This window comes from Acomys russatus, chromosome 23, assembly GCF_903995435.1.
Source record: "Acomys russatus chromosome 23, mAcoRus1.1, whole genome shotgun sequence".
Lineage (NCBI taxonomy): Eukaryota > Metazoa > Chordata > Mammalia > Rodentia > Muridae > Acomys > Acomys russatus.
Genome location: NC_067159.1, coordinates 38,843,525 through 38,868,477, shown reverse-complemented (window position 1 = coordinate 38,868,477; position 24,953 = coordinate 38,843,525). Strand labels below are relative to the sequence as shown.

At 41.7% G+C, this 24,953-nt stretch overlaps 1 pseudogene; it reads left to right on the top strand.

Annotated features, from left to right (window-relative positions):
- The first annotated feature begins 226 nt into the window (after positions 1 to 226).
- On the top strand, positions 227 to 7,698 carry LOC127206428 (microfibrillar-associated protein 1-like; annotated as a pseudogene).
- Positions 7,699 to 24,953: the final 17,255 nt, after the last annotated feature.

The window sequence follows — 24,953 nt, the reverse complement described above, 5'->3', positions numbered from 1 at the left end:
CTGTGGTCATGGAGCTGTTTCTTCCCAAAGCCTGGCCAAAGCTTTTTGTTTGTTTGTTTTCTTTTTTTTGTTTTTAAGTCAAGACAGTTCACTTTCTTAAAAATTGAACAATAAAACAAACTTTATTCCAAAATTATAAATATTAGAGATAGGCTGCAGGGTAGCTGCCCCAGTAATTGCTGCTGGCTGAACTAGAAATGGAAACGGATTGACAAATCTTCGAGCCATGGCGGTCAGCAGATGCATCTCTCCTGGCAGTTTCTCCCTGGAGAGAGACTCAGAGCCAGGACAAGTCAATGGCAGCATTGAGCTAGGAAGTCATATTGAGTAGAGGTGGGAGAGGCATCTGGGGCAGACAGAAAGAAGGGAGGAAGAGAAGGGTGGGGTAGGCTCAGGGGAGGAAGTAGAAGAAAGAAACCACCAAATGATAGAGAAAGGAAGGCAGCAGGGAGGGTGTTTGGGCCTGGTGTCTTCCAGTCTTCAAATCCCGAAAGCTCTGTTTTCCATCTCTTCTTGATACTGACTTCCAAGCAGTCCCCACACCCTTGGTCCCCCTCCCTCAACCACAACTGAATGAATTAGAAAAGGCTTAGGTTCTTACACAGAGGGACTTTCCCCTCCCCCCACACCCCCTCCCCTGCCTCACTATCCAAGCAGCATGGACATCTTCTGTGTTCTCTGTGTTAGTGAGATCAGGCTTCTAACCTCAGATATCTAAAAGATGAAAAAGCCAAGGCTTAGCATTTGAGCGGCAGACACACGATGGAGGCAGTCATTTTGAGAAAAGGGCATTTTATTGGGATCAGGTGCCCAGATTCCCATGTCCAAAGATTCCAAAAGGACTAAAGTTTATAAAGCCCAGGTTAATCCAAGACATTGATAAATCTTCCTTTTACCTGGGAGGGAACGAATTGGGACTTGAGAAAAAGAAGCATGTTTGTTGGAAAAAAATTTGACTTTAAAATCAACTTAAAAAACAAGAATTGTGTCTTTTTTCTACCTAAGTTTATAGTCTATGAAAATTGCACCTAGAAAATATTGCAATTTCAGGCAGAAATTCTTACAAAGAAATAAAAATAATCTAGTCCCTCATTCTTTTCATAGACTTAATATCATGGGATACGTATGCTTGCCCAGAGTTCTGCAGGAGTCCCGATCTACCGTAGATTAGAACAGTAACTGACTTTCACTGAACTCAGCACCTTTTTTGGTTTTGGTTGTTTTGAGACAGAGTTTCTTTGTGTAGCTTTGGCTGTCATGGACTCCCTTTGTAGACCAGGCTGGCCTTGAACTCACAGAGATCTGCCTGCCTCTTCCACCCCTAGTGCTGGGATTATAGGCATGTGCGACTGCACCTGGGTGAACTCAGCATCTTTTTTCCCCCCCCCCCCCCCCCCCCCCCCCCCCCCGCAAAGATCAATTTATTTATTATTTGTACCATATCTGCCTGCATGTGTGCCTGCCTGCCAGAAGAGGGCACCAGATCTCATTATAGAGAGTTATGAGCCACCATGTGGTTGCTAAGAATTGGACTCAAGACCCTTGGAAGAGCAGACAGTGCTTTTAACCCGAGCCATCTCTCCAACCCTGAACTCAGCATCTTAGCAAAGCATCTCATGTCAATGTTATTCATGGCAATGAATTTGTAAGCTATCCCACTTTGTAGAGGAGGAAACTGAGGCCTAATAATTTACACACACACACACACACACACACACACACACACACACACACACACGGGGAGAGAGAGAGAGAGAGAGAGAGAGAGAGAGAGAGAGAGAGAGAGAGAGAGAGAGAGAGAGAGAGAGAGAGAGAGAGAGAGAGAGAGAGAGAGACTGAGAGAGAGAGACTGAGAGAGAGAGAGAGAGAGACTGAGTCTTATGTGTCCTAGGCTGCATTTGAACTTGTTATACAGCTAAGGATAAATAACCTCAAACTTGATCTCTTGCCTCCATCTTCTAAGTGCTGGGATAACAAGTGTGTGATACCATGGTTGGTTTATGTGGTTGTGGTAGTTTGAGTAAGAATGGTCCCCATAGGCTCACAGATTTGAATGCTTGGTCACCGGACAGTGGCACTATTTGAAAAGATTAGGAAGTGGGACCTTGTTGGAGGACGTGTGTCACTGGGGGTGGGCTTTGAGGTTTCAAAAGCCCAAAGCTGGGGCCAGTGGTTCTTTCTTCCAGATGCCTGTGGAGGTGGGTGTAGAACTCTTCAGCTACCATGTCTGCTTGCATGCTGCCATGTTTCCTGCTATAAGGATAATGGACTGAGCCTCTGACCTGTAGGTCCCAATTACATGCTTTCCATCATCAGAGTTGCCGTGGTCATGGTGTCTCTTCACAGCAACAGAACATAGAAATACAGAAACACAGGGACTGAAAACCAGGTATGGTGTAAGCTAGGCAAACACTCTACCAAACTGAGTTATGTCCTCAGCCCTTCAAGCTTGAGTCCAGTGCTTGCGATTTCAAAGCTATCACTCTGAATTCTGTCAAAATCACAAGCATGCAGCTGTCTCTACTAGAATTATAGCCCCTTGGACAGGGTGATGGTATTCAGACCATCTTCCTCATCTGTGAAGCACTTTAGCACATGACAAGATCACATATTCTGGAAAAACTTGGGTTTTAAATCCATTTCGCTCTCTAAGCCTGAGAGCTGTGTGTGTGTGTGTGTGTGTGTGTGTGTGTGTGTGTGTGCGTGTGCGTGTGCGTGTGCGCGTGCACGTGTGTGTGCGTGTGTGCTTAAAGGTCTCACTATGTAGCCCTGACTGTCCTTGAACTCATGTCAATACTAGTGTTTCAAATTCTTGAATGCTGGTGTTACAGGATGGGACACCATTCCAAGCTTCAGGACTTGGGAAAACCAACAATCCTTTGCGTTTAGTAGGAGTCTCTTCTAAGACTGGTCTAAGAATTAAGCAATTTAGCATATAAACTGCACATAGTAGGTGCTCATTTGATGGGAGTCCAATAGTTTTTTAAAAATTTATTTAATTAATTTATTCAGATTATAACTAAATTGTTATCCCATCACTTGTATCCTCCCGTTCCTCGCTCCCTCCCACTTTCATCCTATTCCCCTCCCCTAGGTCTATGACTGAGGGGGACCTCCTGCCCCACTATATGGTCATAGGCTATCAAGTCTCATCTTGGTAGCCTGCTTATTCTTTCTTTGAATGCCACCAGAACTCCCCACCAAGAGGAGGTGGTCAAATATGGGGCACCAGAGTTCATGTCAGAGTCAGTCCCCGCTTTCCACATAACTGTGAAGAATGTCCTGTCTATTGGGTAGATCAGAGTAGGGATTTGATGTTTACTACTTGTATTGTCCTTGGTTAGTGCAATAGTTTGAGCAGACCCCCCTGGGCCCTGATCCACCCATCAAAATGTTCCTCTTGTAGGTTTCTAGGACCCTCTGGATACTTCTATTCCCCCATCTCCTATATTTCTGTTACCTAGAGTCCCAGTAGGATGTCCTCACATCTATCCCAATCTCCTGGTAAGTAAAGACTTTTATGGGACATGCCTTTTGGGCCAGTGCCCAATTATAAGTGAGTAAATACCATGTGAGTCTTTCTGCTTCTGGGTTAACTCACTCAGTATGATGATTTCTAGTTCCATCCATTTATCCACAAATTTTGGGTTTCCTTGTTTTTAATAGTTGAATAATATTCCATAGTGTATATGTACCACAGCTTCTTTATCCATTCTTCAACTGAGGGACGTTTAGGCTGTTTCCAGGTTCTGGCTATTATGAATAAGGCTGCTATGAACATGGTTGAGCATATGTCCTTATTGTGTGGTGGAGCATTTTCTGGGTGTATTCCAAGGAGTAGAATAGCTGGGTCTTGAGGAAGCCCTATTCCCAGTTTTCTGAGAAAGCATCAGATAGATTTCCAAAGTGATTGTAAAAGTTTGCATTTCCACCAACAATAAAGGAGTGTTCTTCTCTCTCCACATCCTCGCCAGCATGTGGTGTCACTTGAATTTTTGATCTTAGCCATTTTAATGGGTGTTAGATGGAATCTCAGAGTTGTTTTGATTTGCCTTTCTCTGATGACTAAAGACGTTGAACATTTCTTTAAGTGTTTCTTGGCCATTTGATATTCCTTTGTTGAGAATTCTCTGTTTAGTTCTGAGCCCCATTTCTCAATTGGGAGGAGTCCAATAGTTTTTGTACCTCCTTGCTTATATGTTCAAATCACACACTGGCTCCTAAAGGGATATTGTGATGAAGTGTGGTCTGTGGGAGGTAATTAAGTCCTATGGCTGGGGCCCTTATGAATGAGATTAATGTCCTCATATATATTTTTCTTTTTCTTTTTTTTAAATGTTATTTTATTAATTTATTCATATTACTTTTCAATGGCTATCCCTCCCTTGCATATATTTTTCTTATTGTGACATTTTAATATACATATATATGGTACTTCGATCATATTTTTAAAGTATCAGGTTATTTTGCATTTAGATGTTATTTTCTTTTAACATGCAAAGTAGCCTGTTTCCTTATGAAATTTTCATATATTCTTGAGTTTGGGTGACCCTCTTCCAATTGTTTCCTCTCTTCCATCTACTTGCCTTCCATCTCCACTCAAATCTTTCCATACTCTGTTGGTGTATTTGTTTTATCTTCTTTGTTGGGTTCTTATACCTCTACCCCCTTATAACTCTTATCCCACCCTAATCCTTTCTAACCCTCAACACTAGGTAGGAGAGAAAGAAGATTAGAGGGGACAGGGGGCTACTTCCTGCTGATTAGAGAGTTCCTTGAGCTAAACCTAAATTTCTTTGTTGGAATCTCCAGCAGTTCAGCAGTTCAGCAAACCAGCAAACCAGGAATCCAGCAGCAGTAAATGCAGCAGCAGGACCAACCAGCAGCAGCCACCCCAGGCCCTCTTGGGGCTCTCCCATTTATACCCTCTCCAGATTCCCCAGAATTGAACTATCCACAGCTGGCAAAGATAACACCCCTGCTAGTGTATGAGGCATATAACAGTCACCTGCTGTGAAGCAGCCTCTTATCCCACACCTGGAATTAAAACAAAACTATTTACACGAACTGGGCGTGGTGGCTCACGCCTTTAATCCCAGCACTCAGGAGGCAGAGGAAGGGGGATCTCTGCGAGTTCAAGGCCATCCTCATCTACAAAGTGAGTCTAGGACTACTGTATAGCTAGGGCTACACAGAGAAACCCTGACTTGGAAAAACAAAACAAAACAAAACAAACACCATTCGCATAACATAACTAGGTTTTTAAAGAAACTAGAATGTTCACTACATTTACCCCTTTAAGTTAAAAAAGTAGCTTTTTCTCTAACATTAATAAACTATGTACCATAAGAATAATTATGAGAACAAATAAGAATCATATTTACAATATCCAGTCCATATTTATTTGGCAACCTTGGTGAAAGTAATCCACTATCTATCCTATCCTTCTAAGTCTGAAGTTTTTACCTGAAGTCACAAAGTCACTGCTGACATGGCTGCAATAGATCAAAGCGGCCCGCTTCCCAGTACAACCCCCCCCCCCCAGCGGTCAGTCCAGTTCCTGAGCAGCACGCCACAAAAGGTTTAAGGGGTGGACTGCCAGGGCTGTCAGAAGCCCACTTTTCTGTGCAAGGCTGCCTGGACAGAAACAGGCAAAAAAGTGGCTCCTCTCAGAGCAGACATCTCAGGGAGAGCTGCCCACAGTGATGACAGCGTTTCTTTCCTCAGTTTACCGTCATCACAGGAGCTGTCCATGAATGGCAGCACCTACTCTCCAATCTCTGTCAGCTATTTATGTTGCAGTCAAGGTCTCCCTGCCATGGACTCCATTTGTAAACTTGGTAAACATTATAAACCTTCAAGGCAGGGAAGTGGCCAGATTCTTTCCTGAGGTAGGTCCAGTAGCTGAGCCTCTCCCCGAGATCTATGTAACTGTCACAAAGGTCATTTCCAACTCTTCAATAGGACCCATCTCAGATTATGTGAATTTGAAGTGAAAAGTCTGAGCAGGAGAACCAACCAATCCCCGAGTAGAAAATTCCATCAACCCCTGAGCTTCCCACAAAACCCCAACAACCCCTGCCCTCCAGTAAGAGAACCAACCAATCCCTGAATAGGAAATCCCACCAATCCCTGAGCTCCCAAAGTGCAAGACTTGAAATCCCACCAATCCTCACTCTGGAAAACCGTGCCCTAAAAATCTCCACCTCCTAAGAGGTCCTAGATAAAGGCTGTGTTTGCCCAGTTTCTGTCTGGCTTCTCCTGGCAGTAGAAGCCACCATTACTGGATTAGTCCTCCCTCTCCTGGATTCATCCTTCCAATAAGTCTTTTTAGAGATTTACTGCCTGGAGTTGCACAACAGTGTCCAGCCGAGCTGGGTAGGAAGCAGTGTTTTAGTCCTTGGTCTTCGCTGTTGGGATTCAATCAAATTTTAGGAGTCTCTGCAGCTGTCACCATGTTGGTCCTAAGTGTTCTTCAGCTAGGGCCATCCCAGTTCACAATGAGAAAGGTGAGATTTCAATGGAAAAAGTGAAGCTAAAATGTTACGTGTCGGGAAAGCGGCCAGATGATGGCCCCATGGAATCCTTAGATGAAGACGATGAAGGCTTTCATTTAACTAGGAGAGCTAAGGAACAAGAAGCAGAGCCTGAGGAACAGGAGGAGGATATGCCCAGTGATCTCGGACTTGCACGTTTACAGAACCTCATTAGTGAAGATGTGAAAGAGAGATTGGCTCCTCACAGGAAAATAGTGGAACCTGAAATAGGAGGAGAAAGTGACTCAGAAGAAGGAGATGCTTGTTGTATGGAACGAGAAGACAGCAGTGAAGATGAGGAGGAAGAAATTGACGGCGAGGAAGTAGAGTGGCGCCGTGGCTTGATGCGAGCACAGGAGAGGGTAAACGAAGAGATGGAAGGTCATGGGAGTGGAGGATGAAGGATGCTCTGGGGAGGGGTCAGAGTCAGTCTGTGTGTGAGGAGTACACAGACCATCAAGAGGAAATGGAGCTGCGACTTAAGCCTGTCTCCATTCGAAAGAAGTGACAGTTCAAGAACAAGAAACTGAAGCTCTGAAACAGAAGGCACTGCAGCAGCAAGCAAAACACGTAGAGGAAGAGACCAAGGAAGAGGTAGAGGAGAGCAAGCCGTCCCTCACCACCCTGGACACACCAATACCACCTATGGAAACCATGAGGAGGAGTATGAGGCATGGACTGTCCGAGAGCTCAAAAGAATCAAGAGGGATGGAGAAGACCGAGAAGCGTTTGAATCGGGGAAAGCAGGAAGTGAACACATGAGAAATGTGACTGAAGAAGAAAGACAGGCTGACCTAACAGCCAAAGGCAAAGTCATTACCAACGAAGCTGTTAAAGGCAAGTCAAGTTTTTACAGAAGTATTGTCACCGGGGTGCCGTCTTCATGGATAACGATGACAAAGTCAACAAGAGAGATTTTAGTGCACCTACTCTGGAGGACCATTTCAACAAAACCATTCTTCCTAAGGTCATGCAAGTCAAGAATACTTTTGGGTAGTATGGTCACACCAAGTACACCCGCCTTGTGGATCAAGATACCGCTTCCTTTGACTCTGCATGGAGCCAAGAGCGTGCTCAGAACACAAAGTTCTTTAAACAAAAGGCAGCTGGGGTATGCTACGTATTTGAGGGACCATCTGCCAAGAAGAGGAAAACCACCTAGGCTTCAACTACTTTTTATTCCAACTGTGGGACACAATGGCATCTGGTCCTCAATCTTTTTAAACCATTATTTGCATAGTTATTGTATAGAGCCTTCTGGACTTGCGTGTGTTTGAAGGTGATTTATGTAATGTATGTGTGTAATGCCTGCCTGTGGATCTCTGTGTTCTCATATGCTGTAGGAGGAAACTTCTCTGATGAAGGTTCCCTAAAGTAGTGTAAAAAGAAAAACTTCAATAAATAAAATGTCCATCACTAGCAAAGGCATTTAATGATAGCATGTCCAGTCAATGAAAAACTACACAGTTACATGGATGTTAATAAGGAAAATATATGATGTACTAGCATGGAAAGATATTCTTGAAGTCATAAGATAGGCAGGGTTTGATTGCATTTGAGGAGCATGGAAGATACCAGTCTATGCTTGTGTACTTAGTATGCAAATTACCGAGCAATATGCCCTTTGAATTGCTGACCTCAGATTGAGATGGAATGGGCAGGGTTAACTCTTGATTCTAAACCTTTAATTTGGTGTGTGTGTGTGTGTGTGTGTGTGTGTGTGTGTGTGTGTGTGTGTGTGTTATGTACTTGTGGGTAGAAACTGGTGTGGAAGCCAGAAGTTAATGTCAGATATCTTTACCTAATTATGCTCTACCATTATTTTTATTTTTATTTTTGAGACAAGGTGCCTCAGTGAACTGAAGGCTAACTGATTGGGCTAGACAAGCTGCCCCCCCCCACCCCAAAATTAGAGAATCTACCCGGTTCTCCAACCTTCACCTCAGTTAAAGGCACACACCATAGTGCCTGGCTTTTTACATGGGTTCTGGAACCAGTCACATGGTCAGAGGGTAAAAATGCTTGCTGCCAAGCCTGAAGACCTAAATTCAATCTTTGAAACCCACATGATAGGAAAAAGACTACACCCCAAAGCTGTCTCTGACCTTGGCGTGCATGGTGTGGCATGCTCATTCACACATGAGCAAGACAGACAACATCAGTGAGATAAACATGGCTTATGGGCACCCAAACTCAGGTTCTCTGATAGCAAAGTGGATACTTTACTGCCAGAGCCCCAGCACTACTCTATTTGTTTGTTTGTTTGTTTTGTTTTGTTTTTTAAGACAACACAAAAATAAAGCAAATTTTAAAAATTTAAATAAACAACTGTTCTGTTTTATTTTTGAGACATGGACTCTCTCTGTAGCCCCTGGTTATTCCAGAACTGGCTTTGTAGACCAGGCTGGAACAACTTTATTATTATTATTATTCTTATTATTATTATTATTATTATTATTATTATTATTATTATTATTATTTATTTCCAATTCACTTTACATTCTGATTGTAGCCCCTTCCTTCATTACCTCCTGGTTGCACCCTCCTTCACTCATCCCCCCTCCTCCCTCCCCTAGTCCCCAGAAAGGGGGAACCCTCCTTCCCTATCATCTTGACCTCAGTCTATCAAGTCTCATCGAGACTGCCTGCATCCTCTTCCTCTGTGGCAAGGCTGCCCCACCATGGGTAAGTGACCAACGAGAGGACACCAGAGCCCATGTCAGAGGCAGCCCCTACTCCCCATATTATGGGACCCACAGAAGACTGTGCTGCCTATGGACTACATCTGAGCAGGGGGTCTAGATCCTCACCATGCATGGTCATTGATTGGTGCATCAGTCTCTGAACCCAGCCCCACCCTCCACCCCCACCTTTGCACAGATTTGTTGCCTCCTTTGTCCTCCCTGTGGAGCTCCTGTCTCCTGCAGGTCCTTCTATCCCCCAGCTCTTCCATAAGACTCTTCGTGCTCCACCACAAAGTTTGCCTGTGAGTCTCAGCATCTGCTTTGATTCCCCCACTGGGTGGAGTCTTTCAGAGGACCTCTATGGTAGGCTCCTGTCCTGTTCCTTCTCTTCAACCATTTCTAATGTCTATTCTATTTGCCTTTTCTGAATGAGAATTAAGCATCCTCCTTGTTATTTAACTTCTTTAGGTCTGTGTATTGTAGTGTGGTTATCCTGTATTATGTGGCTAATATTTGCTTATAAGTGAATGTACACCATGTGTGTCTTTCTGGGTCTGGGTTACCTCACTCAGGATGATCTTTTCTAGTTCCATCCAATTGCCTGCAAACTTCAAGATTTCCTTGTTTTTAATGGCTGAGTAGTATTCCATTGTGTAAATGTACCACCGTTTCTTTATCCATTCTTCAGTTGAGGGACATCTAGGTTGTTTCCAGATTCTGTCTGCTATGAATAAAGCTGCTATGAACATAGTTGAGCAAATGTCCTTGTATGGTGGAGCATCTTTCAAGTATATGCCCAGGAGTGATATAGCTGGATCTTGAGGTAGCACTATTCCAAATTTTCTGAGAAAGTGCGAGTGATTTCCAAAGTGGTTGTACAAATTTGCACTCCAACCAGCAATGGAGAAGTGTTCTCCTTTCTCCACATCCTCAACAGCTTGTGCTGTTGCTTGAGGTTTTGATCTTAGCCATTCTGACAGGTGAATTTCTGTATATTAAACCATCCCTGCATGCCTGGATTAAACTTTATTGGTCATGGTGAATGATATTTTTGATGTGTTCTTGAATTTGGTTTGTGAGTATTTTTGCCTCAATGTTAATAAGGGAAATGGTCTGAAAATTTCTTTCTTTGTTGGGTCTTTTTGTAGTTTATGTATCAAGGTGACTGTGGCCTCATAGAGCGAGTTTAGGAATGTTCTTTCTGTTTCCATTTTGTGGAATAGTTTGAATAGAATAAGTATTAGCTCTTCTTTGGTAGAATTCTGTACTGAAACCATTTGGCCCTAGGCTTCTTTTTTTTTTTTTTTTTTTCTTTCTTTTTGGTTGGGAGACTTTTGATGTTTCCATTTCCTTAGGAGATATAGGACTGTTTAATTAGTTTACCTGAACTTGGTTCAATTTTGGTAAGTGGTATCTATTAAGAAAATTGTCCATTTCATTCAGGTTTTCAAATTTTGTGGCCTAATGATTCTTTGAATTTCCTCAGTGTCTGTTATATCTCCCTTTTCATTTCTGATTTTGTTGATTTGAACACTCTCCTTCTGCCTTTGGCTAAGGTTTTGCCTATCTTGTTGATTTTTCAAAGAACCAGCTATTGGTTTTATTGAATCTTTAAATTGCTTTTTTTTTTTTTTTTTTTGTTTCTAACTTATTGATTTCAGCCCTGAGTTTGATGATTTCCTGTCATCTACTCCTGTTTGGTGCGTTTGTTTCTTTTTGTTCTAGGGCTTTCAGGTGTGCTGTTAAGTGGCTAGTATGGGATTTCTCTAATTTCTTTGTGAAGGCGCTCAGTGCTATGAACGCTCCTCTTAGCACCACTTTCATTGTGCCCCATCAGTTTGGGTATTTTCATCTTTACTTTCATTGAATGCTAGAAAGTATTTAATTTCTTTAAAAAAAAATTTGTCCCTGACCCAGAGGTCATTGAGTAGGGCATTGTTCAGTTTCCATGAGTTTGTAGGCTTTCTGTTGTTTCTGTAGTTTTTTTTTGGGTTCCAGCTTTAATCCATGGTGGTCTGATAAGATGCAAAGGGTTATTTCTGTCTTCTTCTATCTGTTGAGGTTTGTTTTGTGATGGAGTATATAGTCAACTTTGGAGAAGGTTCTGTGAAGCGTTGAGAAGAAGGTATATTCTTTTGTGTTTGTGTGAAATGTTCTGTAGATATCTGTTAGTTCCATTTGTTTCATGATGCCTATTAGTTTAATTATTTTTTATTTAGTTTCTGTAGATGATCTGTTCATTGGTGAGAGTGGGGTGTTGAAATCTCCTACTATTAATATGTGTGATTCAATGTGTGACTTAAACTTTATTAATGTTTCTTTTTATGAATGAGGGTGCTCTCGTACTTGGGACATAGATGTTCAAAATGAGATGTCATCTTGGTGCATTTTTCCTTTGATGAGTATGAAGTATCCTTTTCCATCTCTTTTGATTAGTTTTGGTCGAATGTCCATTTTTATTAGATACTAGAATGGCTACTCCAGCTTGCTTCTTGGGGCTGTTTGCTTGTAAAACCTTTTTCTAGCTCTTTACTCTGAGGTAACATCTAACTTTGCTGCTGAGCTGTGTTTCTTGTATGCAGCAGAATGTTGGGTCCTGTTTCCACATCCATTCTGTTAGCCTGTGTCTCTTTATTAGGGACTTCAGGCCATTGACGTTGAGAGATATTAATGACCAGTGGTTGTTAGTTCCTGTTATTTTGATGTTTGTGGTGATAGAGAGAAAGTGTGTGTTTCCTTTCTTTTGTTTTTGTGGATGTGGGGTTATTTATTTCCTGTGTTTTCCAGGGTGTAGTTAGCATCCTTGGGTTGGAGTTTTCCTTTTAGCATCTTCTGTTTAAACATGTTTTTTTTTTTTGTTTGTTTTTTGTTTTGTTTTGTTTTGTTTTTTGTGGAGTATCTTGTTTACTGCATTTATAGTGACTGAAAGTTTTGCTGGGTATAGTAGTCTGGGTTGGCATCTGTTCTTTTAGTGTCTACATGACATTCATCTAGGTTCTTCTGGCTTTCCTAGTTTCTGTTAAGAAGTTGGGTGTAATTATAATAGGTTTGCCTTTATACATGACTTGGCCTTTTTCCCTTGCAGCTTTTAATATTCTTTCTTTGTTCTGTACATTTAGTATTTTGATTATTATATGGCAGGAATATTTTCTTTTCTGGTCCATTCATTTGGAATTCTGTAGTCTTCTTGTATGTTTACAGGCATCTCTATTTTTAGGTTGGGGAAGTTTTCACCTATGATTTTATTGAAAATATTTTTTTGGGCCATGGAGCTTGGAGTCTTCTCCTTCTTTTATTCCTATTATTCTTAGGTTTGATCTTTTCATAGTGTCCCATATTTCATGGATGTTTTGTGTCAGAAACATTTTAGTTTTAATGTTTTCTTTGGCTGGTATATTGATTACTTCAATTGTATCTTCTCAACTTGAGATTCTCTCTCCCATCTCTTGTTTTCTGTTGTTGTTGTTGCTTGTGTTTGTAGATCCTGTTCTCTTCCCTAGGTTTTCCAACTCCAGGATTGCCTCAGAGTGTGTTTTCTTTGTTTCTCTAATTCTATTTTTAGGTCTTGAATAGTTTTATTCATTTCTTGCTCCAGTTTTATTGTATTTCCTGTAATTCTTTAAAGGTTTTTATTAAATTTCTTCATCTGTTTGAAAGTATTTTTCTGTATTTCTTTGAGAGATTTATTTTCCTCCTTCAAGGCTGCTATTATTTTTATCACCTCAGATTTAAAATTTTCTTCTTGTGCTTCAAGGGTATTAGTATCTCTAGGGATTGCTGTGGTAGGACCGCAGTGGTGTCATAGTAGCTTTTAGTTTTGTTGCTTGTGTTCTTGAGTTGGCCTCTAGCCATCTGGTTGTCTCTGGCATTAGTAGGCTTGGAGGTCTCTCTGATGAGGTTGCTGTTTGTGTCCCAGGTTGGGAGCAGGTGAAGAGATCTCCAAGCTGAAGGCTGCTTGCTAGGGCTCCTCACAAACTTCCTTAGGATGACTGATTATGGGTGTTGGAGCCCACACTCAGCTCAGCTCTGCTGGGTTTGAGGTCTGTGTCTTCATATTTTATATTAATTTATCTGAATAATAATTTATTTTAAATTCAACAGAGAGCCCTCAGCCATCTAGTTTGTGAGGTTATGGGTGGAAGGCACATAGCATGATCCAGAAAGTGGATCCTCATTAAGCATGAATCTACCAATGCTTTGATCTGAGACTTTATAGAAACCAGGGAAATAAGTTTTTATTGCTGCTATTAAATTAATCTGAAGAGACTAAGATGAGAGCTATTAATAGCCATCCTCTAGCTCAGAGGGGACACAGATGAATGTTTGCTGCTAAATGAGTATGTAAAACCCTGCTCGTCCTCAAGCATTAAAGACAGTTCTTCAGAAAACAACATTTATTCTACAAAATACAGATTTTTTTAAAACCAAAAGAAATATTTTAAAAAATACTCTTTTAACAGAATTATGGAGAAAAAGATATTTAAACCACTTGTTGCCTTTTGATATCTACCCATTTTTATTTAGAAAGTATGCCCATACAAAAGCTATCCTTGTGGTAACCCATCAGCTAATTAACCCTAGTGTTGTGAAGTCAAATCTCATTCACATGGAATGCTACAAGCCAGCTGATCAATTCTCTGTGCCTGTATTTTTCCACTCTTTACTTGCTCTCTTGTTACATTTACTTAATTAGGGACTGGCTACTTACCATGCCCCTGAAGATTCTTTTTCTGCTTTCTGCTTTCCAAAGTTTAAGGAGGGAGGTCTCATTTGTATTTCGGATGCCTCTGACTGCTTATACATATTCATGAGCCCCGCCTCCAAGATGGGTTGCCTTTGCATCACTCTCAAGCCCTTTCCATCTTAGTATCTACTTCCCAACTCATAGGAATCCTGGGATCAGGTGAAATCTCCACCCCTGCTGCCTAGAAATGCTACTTGCTTTCAAATATCCACTGTTGTTTCCTCTCAGTCTCTTTCTAAATATCTTACCTGTAACTCTTCTTCTCCTTCTTCCTCTTCTTCTTCTTCTTCTTCTTCTTCTTCTTCTTCTTCTTCTTCTTCTTCTTCTTCTTCTTCTTCTTCTTAAGACAGTACTTCCATTTGAAATGGAGACTCACCAGCAGATGTCTAATGATGACTTTCCTAGGGATCTTCTTTTGGTTGAAACCAGCTTGACTGTGACCAAGATTCTTTTCTTCACCCAAGCACAGGCTTCTAGGCCCAGCCACACTTCCACAGAAAACCCAGCTTTTGCAGGAAACCTGATAAACTAATTTAGCAAGAGGCCTTGCCTCCATCCATCTGATCTTACCTTGAGATATGACTGCAGTCTCACCCATTAAGTGGCTGAAACTTTGTTACCCTGGCTTGTCTGCATCTCCAATCTACTTAGATCTGTTTACCCAAAACCATCCTTACTCCTGACGCAGCATTCCTGTATTTTTCCACTCACTGACTCCTTCCTGCTCCTCCAGTATGATTTCCACTTGAGTACACTGTATCTGGAGCAGAGTCCAGCTAGTCTCATCCACTCCAGCATCTTGTTGCAGCCACTTCTGAATGTTTTGTGATGGTCCTCAGTTAAGCCTGTCTTCCTATGTCTCCTAATACTTGCCCCATCAGTGACCGAGAGAAGGCCCCTCCCTCCACTAACCTCAATGCTTATGATTTGTGTCTAGGACTTCAGCTCTGCTCTTGAGAAAAATGACTGCAACTGAGCAATTTTTACAGTCAAGTTTTCAAACTTCCTTAAATGGAAATGGAACACAAGTGAGGACTCAGGCAAGAGGTTTGACCAATATGGTCTCAATTTTCATATTTCTGACCCCTGAAATCCATGTTAAAATCTAAAATCTAAGTCCTTAAGGTGGTATTTTTTGGGAATGGGGACTGATCATGAGAATTTAGAGCCCTTAAAATAGGACCCCAAAGCATTGATTGTTCTTGTCCATCACTTGAGAAGAAGGCAGGATTGCATGAGGAAAAAATCTTTCATAGCATTAGATCTACCAATTGTATAAACTGACAATATATGGCTCCATGGTGTGGTTAAAAGGAAGGCTTTTTATTGTTGATTTGAGAGAGAGAACAGCCAGAGGCATCTAGAAAAATCCAGAGCAGGGAGTGAAAGAAGTAGACTGATCATGGCCGGCAGACTGAACCTAGTCATGAGAGAAGCAAGGGAAGAACAGAGAGATAGAGAAAAGGAGAACACACACACACACACACACACACACACACACACACACACACACACACACACAAGAGAGAGAGAGAGAGAGAGAGAGAGAGAGAGAGAGAGAGAGAGAGAGAGAGAGAGAGAGAGATTGAAAATAGGGTTATAAGGAGAATGAGTAGCTGGGGGAGGGAAACCCATGAGATGGAGGGAGTTTAGAGCAGGGAAGGAAGGGAGAGGGGCGGGAATGCCAGCATGGACTTTGAAATGTGTAACATGTACAGAGGGAGCCTGGAGGTCAGCGTGTGCCTTAGTATGCTAGTAGGCACCAGGCACCACAGGTAGCTGTATGTCCCTTCTGTCAGAGGTAAAGGAAATGACTCCTTTTGGTAGAGGGAAGCCAGCTTCACAAGTTCCTGAAGAATGCAGGCTTTTATCTAACCTCTAGAAATCTTCCTACAGTGCCTGTTGAGCCCACTTCTGAATATTTGGACTTCCTTTTAGAATTTGGGGAATCAGAATCTCCTTTAGAGCTAATGCCAATACCTTGATTTCACATTCCCAGCCTTCCAGAGTTATGAGAAATACCTTTCTGTCTTTTAAAGTCACTGTTCTATGGTATTTTGTTATAGCAACCTGAATGTCTCTCTTAGTTTGTATCATGGCTAGGTCTAACATACAAGTCTCCAACCTCCTTTCCTAGCTGTGGCATGGACTGTAATCTCCATGAAGTCAGGGGAGATTGTAGCAGATATAAATCAGTCATTGGCCTAACATATATTTTGTGATCAGCTGCTCCAGACTTAACTTGACCCACTCAAGTGGCACATTTGCTTTTGAATGAGGAATGTGACAATGCAACAAGGGCCCATCTCTTTTCAGCTAGGAATTTCCCTCATGAACATGAGGTGCTTCTCCTATTGTGGCTGCTTTCCTTTACCCCTTTCCAACAGCTTATTAGTGCTTTCCCCACAATTAACTGGCATGGAGCAAGGGAATGTATATTTCCATTGCTCAAGATCTGGTTACATCACAGGAAGCCTCCATAGATTTCATGAGCTAGAGCTGAGGTGGTGTGCTCCCGGTGTCTTGTGTGAGAACTCAGGACACATGGTCTTAGGAATCCAACATAGCAAGGACCTGGAAGAGGGACCCACATTCTACGATAGAGCTGCAGAGTTCATGGGTTCAGGTTTTAGCTAGAACTTGTAACTCGTGGTCTCAGAAGGATGATGCGATGAGCAGATAGCAGTTAAAGTGATGGGCAAGTGCATCATAGCATCTGGCTTAAATCCTTCGGCAGCAATAAGTAGCTTGAGGTTCAGCTTTGTCGTTCATAGATTAGAGATGATGATGATGATGACGATGATGATGGTGGTGGTGGTGGTGGCGGTGATGATGATGATGGTGGTGATGTAATAATACTTAACTCATGATATTGTTAGGAAGTTTTACTGAGGTAGTAACTGGAATACACTAGGCATTTCAAACACACAAGCTAGTTTTTCAAATATTTATTTACTTACCTATTTAGTTTATGAGTGTGTATGTTTGTATGTGTGAATTTGTGTGAACCACATGTGTATAGGAGAAGAGGGAGTTGGTGTACTGTGGAACTGGAACTCCAGGGGGTTGTGAATCACAGTGTGAGTGCTGGGCACTGTACTCTGGTCCTCTGCAAAAGCAGCAAGTGCTTTTAGCTGCTGAACCATTTCTCCAGCCCTAAGTGGTTCTTAGTTTTATATGTTAATGCCATATCTACATTCAAAATAGATATGAAAAATCTAGTGTGGCTTTGCCTAGGAACAAATGTAGATTATGTAATTATATAGCTATATTATACATTTACATAATACACTTTATACATTTTCTTAACTATGAAAGATTCTGATTTTTAAAAACACATTTTAGAATCACATCTTTGTGTGGAGGAAAACTTCTCTTTTCTCCTTTGTATTTTTTCAATTAGACACTATGACTGAAGTGTCCAGGGCCATTATGCAGATTGCATTTATTATATAAATCTGTTCTTAGAAAAGTATTCTGCTCCTCTATTCATTCACAACATTAAAGAAAGAAGTTGGTTTGATTCTTCATATGGATTAAATGGGTGAGACCACCATGCCTTTGCCCTGAAGGCTAACTGCAGTCCTGTCTCAGGCACATATGCCCATCATCTGACGGCTTGCCAGGAAGAGTGGAGGGACCAAGATGGGGGCGGGCTAAAGAACACTAAGCAGGGTGCTGTTTTCTGAGAAGCTGCCTCTGAGTGTTTTCTTTAGAAAGTCTTGAAGTAGGGAAAATATGCTCAGTGTCAGTGGTCATTTTTGTTATTTCATATACTAGATACCGTCTCCTTCCCTGGATATGATAAACTTGGCCAGAGGTGCTCAGAGTGTCTGTACTTCAGAAAGGTCCATAGGGCCAACCACTACACGCACGCATGCACACACACACACACACACACACGCACACGCACACACACACACACACACACACACACACACACGCACACGCACACGCGCACACACACACACACACACACACACGCACACACACACACACACACACACACACACACGCACACGCACACGCACACACACACACACACACACACACACACACACACACACACACACACACACACACACACACACGCACACACACACGCACACGCACACGCACACACACGTTCCTGGTAGGAGTGTGAAAGAGATGAACACTCACACCTAACTCTCCAACTAGTGTGTTAGAGGCAGTGGGGCAGGCATGTCTTAGCACAAAGTTTCAGTTTGCTTTTAGAGGAAGCAGTGAAGCGAAGGTAGAGCCACATGGAAGTATTTGAATCTTCTTTGTGTTTGTTTGCTAAAGGTTTTGGTTTAGCTGTGCTATAATGAGACACAAGTTAACGCAGGAACATATTTAGAATCCAATAATTCAACAACAACAACAATAACAGCAGCAGCAGCAGTAGCAGCAGCAGCAAAAGATGATAGCAGAATGTGGTGGTATGCAACTGGATTCCTAGGAACTTGGGAGGCAAAGGCAGGAAGATAGCTCCAGATTATGAGTTCAAGACCCAATTAAGCAACCTAGAAGGATTGCATGTCAAACAAATGACAACAAGCCCTCGTGAGCCTCCAGATACTTCAAAGTAAGAAACAAAACAGAACAAAACTAAAAACAGTACTGACTTGAAGTGGCGTGACACCTTGGTAGTGCTCAGGGCACGGTAGTGGGTGGGATGTAACTTGTAGTAAAAATACCAAGAGGCTAAGCGTAGGGCACATAGCTGACTGCCCTGCTCCCTTCCCTTCTCTTGCATACAGTAGGGCCTGGCCAGTGCTGAGAAACAATGGAAGCCTCAGTGGTGGTTTAGTGGAAAGAAAATTGACCTGCCAGTTTCATTCACATTTCAGCTGCTCAGAGCGTTAGAAAATTTCTCCCATAGTAAGGTACCATCGTTTCTATGTACTTTCTATCCACCGCTGCCAGGTCAGCCTTCTGGTGTAATCAAGAACAAATCATGGCCTTCTAAATGACAGCCCTTCCAGTGCTGAAGAATCCAGGCTATAGTTTCATCCTTTTCTTGCACCAAGTCTTTGATTTTAGTCATCTAATTAAATATTTCTAGTTTCTTCAATTTTTCTTACGATGTGCTTTATCGACACTGTTTGCTTTTGGCTCCTGTAGCTGGGAAAGTTAGTCAAGGAACCTTTTACAATGTTGGGCCATACAAAAGACTTCAGCCTGGAGTGCAGCTTTAGACATAGAGGTTTTCCCCTTGTCCTGGCTGTTGCTGTTAAAAGACAAGATATTTCCATTGAAATTTCTGGTTGTCTTATCTTACCATGAAGTCAATATGAACTTTTACCTCAAAAGAAAAGAAGAAAAAATACCCACCCCCAAACCAACAAAACACACAAAACCCCCAGAAAAACAAATAAATAAGCAGCCCCCAACAAAACCTCCTATGTCTAGGGCCTTGGTACATGGCTAAGCTTAGAAAGAGCTTGGTGGGCAGTTATGGCAATCTGAGCAGATCCCCAGAACCTTGCATGAGTTTAGTCTCAGTGATAGAAAGTTGCTGGCTAATCAGTCTAGTTAAATTAGAGAGCTCCAGGTTCCATAAGGCACTGTCTCAAAAACCAAGGTGGAGAGGGATTGAGGAGCACACACACACACACACACACACACACACACACACATTGGGCTGACGTTTCTGTTTCTCCTTTGGTAGTGTACAGTGTACCTTCCTTTACCAAAGACTCTGGAACACAGGGAGGAAGGTTCTTTGAAGGTAGCAGGAGATGCTCCATGTTCACGGAGTTGTATAGCTGTTGTCTTCAGAAATAGGGCCTTGCCATCAGTTTGTGGAGAGCAACCTATAGTTTTGGCAACATCCTGGGTTCTATTGGGGTTCCCGTAGGAACCCTTTAGTCAACATCTCAATTAGATGTAACCCAATCCCAGCTCTCTACTTGGTGTTCTGTCTCCTCCATAATTTGGTGATTTCCTTGAGATCACCTTCATACATGTATATACGTTAGGAAGAAGAATCTACTGTATTAATTTTCCACACTCCCCTTCAAATGGCCTTTAAATTTAACCCTTTTCCAATATTTCCTCCCTCATCCCTCTCTTTCCTTCCCCTCCCTACTTGATCCTCCAGGTCCACACCCCCATCAGTCTATAGGAGATCGGTCTGCCCCCTACCCTATCCCAGTCCCTTACCAAGGCTGGCGGGATATTACAGGGAACAGTAACATTTCTTCCTGGCCATGTTTTAAGTCTTTCTGTCTTCTCATTGGGAGTTTGTTGTTGGGCCAAGCTGTCATAGTGTAGCCTTACAGCGAGTATCGTTCCGTTAGGAAATGTTATCTTCACTCACACATAGGATGGATTTCTCATTCCTTTCTTCAAACATTGCTTTTTGAAGCTTGCTCAGAAAAGTCTGAAGCTTAGCTGTGGACACTGAGCAAAAATAGATAAGTAAATAATAAGTTAAGGCCCAAAAGAAAATAATTACCTGGCGGCCACCTGACATGGTTAGTTCACCCCTAGAACTTTCCATGGGTGTTTTAGATACTTCAAATATGGTCAGGCAACCTCAGCCAATTTTGTTTGGAATCATGACAGATCTTCAAAATGTCTTTCTTTAATTCTTCTTTCCTGGCACTTTTAGATAAATCTGGTTGACTCTAAAGTATCAGTTATAAAATGAAATCTAGCTCCTGCCCCTTTCTTCCTCTTCCTCTCTCTATCTTTTTCTCTTCCTCTCTGGGTTGCTCCTCCCCTCCTCTGCTGTCCCACACTTCTATAATAAGCTTCTGCATATTAAAAAAATTAAACCTAGAGTAATGACTTTGTTCAAAGATTAGTTAAAAAGAATAAAGACATGAACATAGGATGAGGGATTGTTGGGAGTCAGCTCAGTGGCAGCAGCAGGAGAGAAGAGGAGTGATATAGGTGATTAGATAAAAATGCACTGTACCCACGTGTGAAGTTTAGAGCAATTTTAGAAGTGGAGGAAGATGAAGATCGGACTGATTTTCTCTTAGTAGCTCAGCTCCCACACTATGAAGCTTATGTTACCTCAGATGTGTGCAGCAGTTACCTCCCAGCTGTGGACACTGAGTGCAGAACAGAGGGTTAACACAACAGGTAGTTAGCAATGCTGTAGTGTGTCTTGCTTTTTCCTCCCTAGGTTAGTGAGTGCTTATCCATGTAAACACATCCTATGTCTGCTACCATCTTTTTCTTGATGTTAAGTGAGAGCGTGTTGACTGAATTCAATTTAAAAAAATGCTAACAGCGTAATGTTTCTTCTCTCACATGAAGGTGGATAATTGGCATAATAGACAGAATTATGGTGACCATTATCTGCACATTCATCTTTGGAATCTCATTAAGTTTTCCGAGAATATTGGGAAAATGGCTGAAGCATTTTAGCACAGTGTTCAAGCATTTATATAATTTTTTCTCATAAAAATTAAAGCAAAATTTGATTATGTAGATTTGTATTCTGACTCACTTCTGTTGATTCGGAATAAAGGCTGTACATGGAACAAGAAACAAGTCACAAATCAGATCGTGTTTCTTCATTTCAGTGGAAAATTGCATTTCCATACTGATCAAAACCCAGGGCTGGGAATGTTGCCAGGAAATATTAAACTTATCAACAACAACAACAGCAACAACAACAACAACAACAACAAAATGCACAGCCAATTAGGTGAGTTTTTCACAACAGCCTAAAGAATCCTTGCATATAAGCGAGGGTTCAAGGTAAGTTCAGTGACCAGTATTTATCAGAGAAGTAATTTTTCATGCAAGAATATTTGTATAAAACCAGCGGTGGGATCATTTTCACTCTGGGAGTTTTGTTCTTAGGATTATCAGCAGTTGTGCAGATAATAGAATAGTCAGCTTAAAAAAAAGAAGCCACGGAGACTGCTACTTTCGCTACCTGCAACCCCACCGATGGTGCTCCCACCACTGCTGCTTTGGTCCTCCTCCTGATCATCATCTTTATCACTCCCAATCCATCATCATCACTTCCGCAAAGACGCTGCATATTCTTCAGGCAAAGTGATGCTTTAAGGCTTAAGTAATATCTTCTTTTTTTCCTTTGTGTTATATTAGTTAGTTCTCATTCTCTTAGATTGAAAGTAGACTTCTATTTATCAACCACCAGGGTTAAAGGCATTTAGTCATTTTTCTTGTTTTGTGACCAAAAACACCCTGCAAGACACAACTTGGCGGAGAAAGGGGTTGTTTTCCCTCATGGTTTGAGGACACAGTTCTGCATGCTGGGGGTGTCATGGCAGCAGGAGCTTATGCCATCTGCTCACATCTTATTGAAAGTGGAGAGCAATGAATGCTAGTGCTGGCTCCCGTCGTGTACTGAAGGTGATGTCCTCAGCTCATGGAATGGTTCCGCTCATGGTTCATCATGTGTGTCTTCTTATGCCAATTAACCCAATTTAGAAAATCCTTCACAGCCTTTCTCTCAGGCTAACCTGATGTGATAATCCCTCAAAGGCATACCCAGGGAGCTGTTTCCTAGTTGACTGAGAAGTTGACAATATTGACCATTACACCTCTGCCCCCTATTAGCTTGACACCCAAACACATCATTTTAAAGCTTTCAGTATCATAAGTATCTGTTACATATTTCAAAGTCCATGCTAGAATCCTACCCTTTCTCACCTCCTTTTGTTTCCTGAACTCTCTCAAGACCTCTTCTTTCCCCCAGCTACTTATTCTCCTTATAACCCTGCTATTTTCACTATACTCTTTCCCATCATCTCTCTGTGCCTGTATCCCTGCTTCTCTCACTATGTTTTCTCTATACTCTATCCCCTGTTATTCTCATCTCTTTCAGAGATAGCCCTGGCCAGGTCCAGTCTGTTGTCCAAATTCAGCCTACCTTTCTTTCTCTCTCTATCTTAGACTCTTCCAAATAATTCTGGCAGTATTCTCTCTCTCTCTCTCTCTCTCTCTCTCTCTCTCTCTCTCTCTCTCTCTCTCTCTCTCTCTCTCCCTCTCCCTCTCCCCCCCTCCCTCTCCCTCTCATCTACAATAAGAACCTTCTCCTTAACCATCTCCTTAACCATGGTGATTATATTTTCAGTTTATATAGGGTATTGCTTTCCACAAGTAGGGCACTATTTTAAGGCATTGTTAGTTTAGTTTTTCTGCTTTCAAAGTGATCTGAATTTTCATAAGTTGGAATTTTCAGGAGGTAGAGCCTATCCCTCAAGGTCCTTCTTTGTTGCCTCAGTAGAAAGCATATCTCTCTTTAATGGTGTTAATGTCTTAAACAATTATAGATGCTCACCACTTCCACTCTCCATGTTGGGAACTTTGAAGTTTCTCATCTGTATTTCCTTGCCAAATAACATTTTTTTTAGCCTTCCTGCTTCCTTTTTTTTTTTTTTTTTTTTTGCAGTTTTTTCATTTTAACCTTGGATGAAAAAGTGACCAGTAACTCTGATACTGCCTGTATGTTTTCCTTTCTTAAAACTGTCTCCAAGAGAAAGCCTGCAGTATCATCAGATCCACAGGCAGAATGTTGTTGACTCTGTTTCTTAGCAATTAAACTTTATTATGCAACCCAACTAGCTTATAAAAGAAGGAAAAAGGTTAAAGGGACGAAAGAGTGAACCTTCCGGTAGCCGTTCCACGGGACGGATCCTTATGTGTCTCTCTGGCCGGCGTGCTGATCCAGCTTGTCCGCTGCTCCTGCACCCTCTCCCTGCAGCCGACTTTGTTTTTCTCTCTTCCCCAACTCCCTCAGTCAAGTGGGGAGGACCGGCTCCTTCTCCCGGTGAGGGTCCATTAGAAAGACAATAGACCAGGTGGGGTTCCCAGGTCTGCTTCCAGAATTCCAAACCCAGGATGGCTCCACTCAGTCTGTCACAAGCTATTCATGGGGTGCCCAAGGGTAAAGCCCACCAAGATTGCTCCCACTTGTGACAAAGCTTACTCCTTCCCACACATCCCCCTTCTCTTTAAAAAAAAATCAAGAACTATAAACACACATATACATATATACATAATCATCAGGTATCAAGTACATAACCAAGTCCTTTTATACTAGTTAACCTGAGAAAAAATATTTCACTATTTTACCAAAGAGAGTCCCTTTTTTTTTTTTTTTTTTTTCATGAGAAATTTCAATTACCCATCTGTAAAGGTGTTTTTAATTCTTAAACTAAAGCTTCTAGTAACACTGTGGCTATCTAGTCTTCAATCCCATCAGAGATCCAAGAAGGAAAATCTATCTAATAAAGGATGTGCTGGCAGGCAACTTTCAAGTTGCATAGGACAGAGAGAGCAGACTGCCTGGATATTCACCGAAGTCTCTCCTTCATTGGGGCAATCAGTCTTCAGCCTTATCGGCCCAAAGCATCCAACAAACTGCTTTTTGAAGCAGGAAATCTGACGGTCCGGTCCATCTAGGCTCTTCAAAGCTGGACAGTCAACTTTCTAGCATCACTGTTGATCATTGCAGCCAGTCAGCCTGTCATCAGCAGTAGAGATAAGAGCATTTTCTCTGTCCAGTGACCATTCTGTCACCTGCGTCTCTTGAAGCCCCCATCTTCAAGTGATGCAAATGGAGAAGCGGCCAGGAGTAGATGTCTCTCTCGGTCAGGAAAGCCCTCATCTTTAAATGCCATATTCTGTGGATCTCTGAGAGTTTGAAAACCAACTCTATCTATTCCTACAGTTAGCTACTATTCCTTTGGAGACTATACAAGAAATTAAACAAACCCTGTTCTATGACAAAGTAAGTGTAGTATTTAGTAGGATTTTTTTCGTAACTAAATATCAACTTTATCCCCAATCTTCCTGAACAGTTTTTCCTAAGACAATTAGTGGTACATGAATAATACATTAAATAAACATTGAATAAAATGAACTTAAGTTTCTAACATACAATATATAATATTTTGTCAACATATAACATACAATACATAAGGGACAAAAATGAAAGACAATATACCATTTAATTTTTATCAATGAAGCCAAAGTTGAAGTCTTAAATTT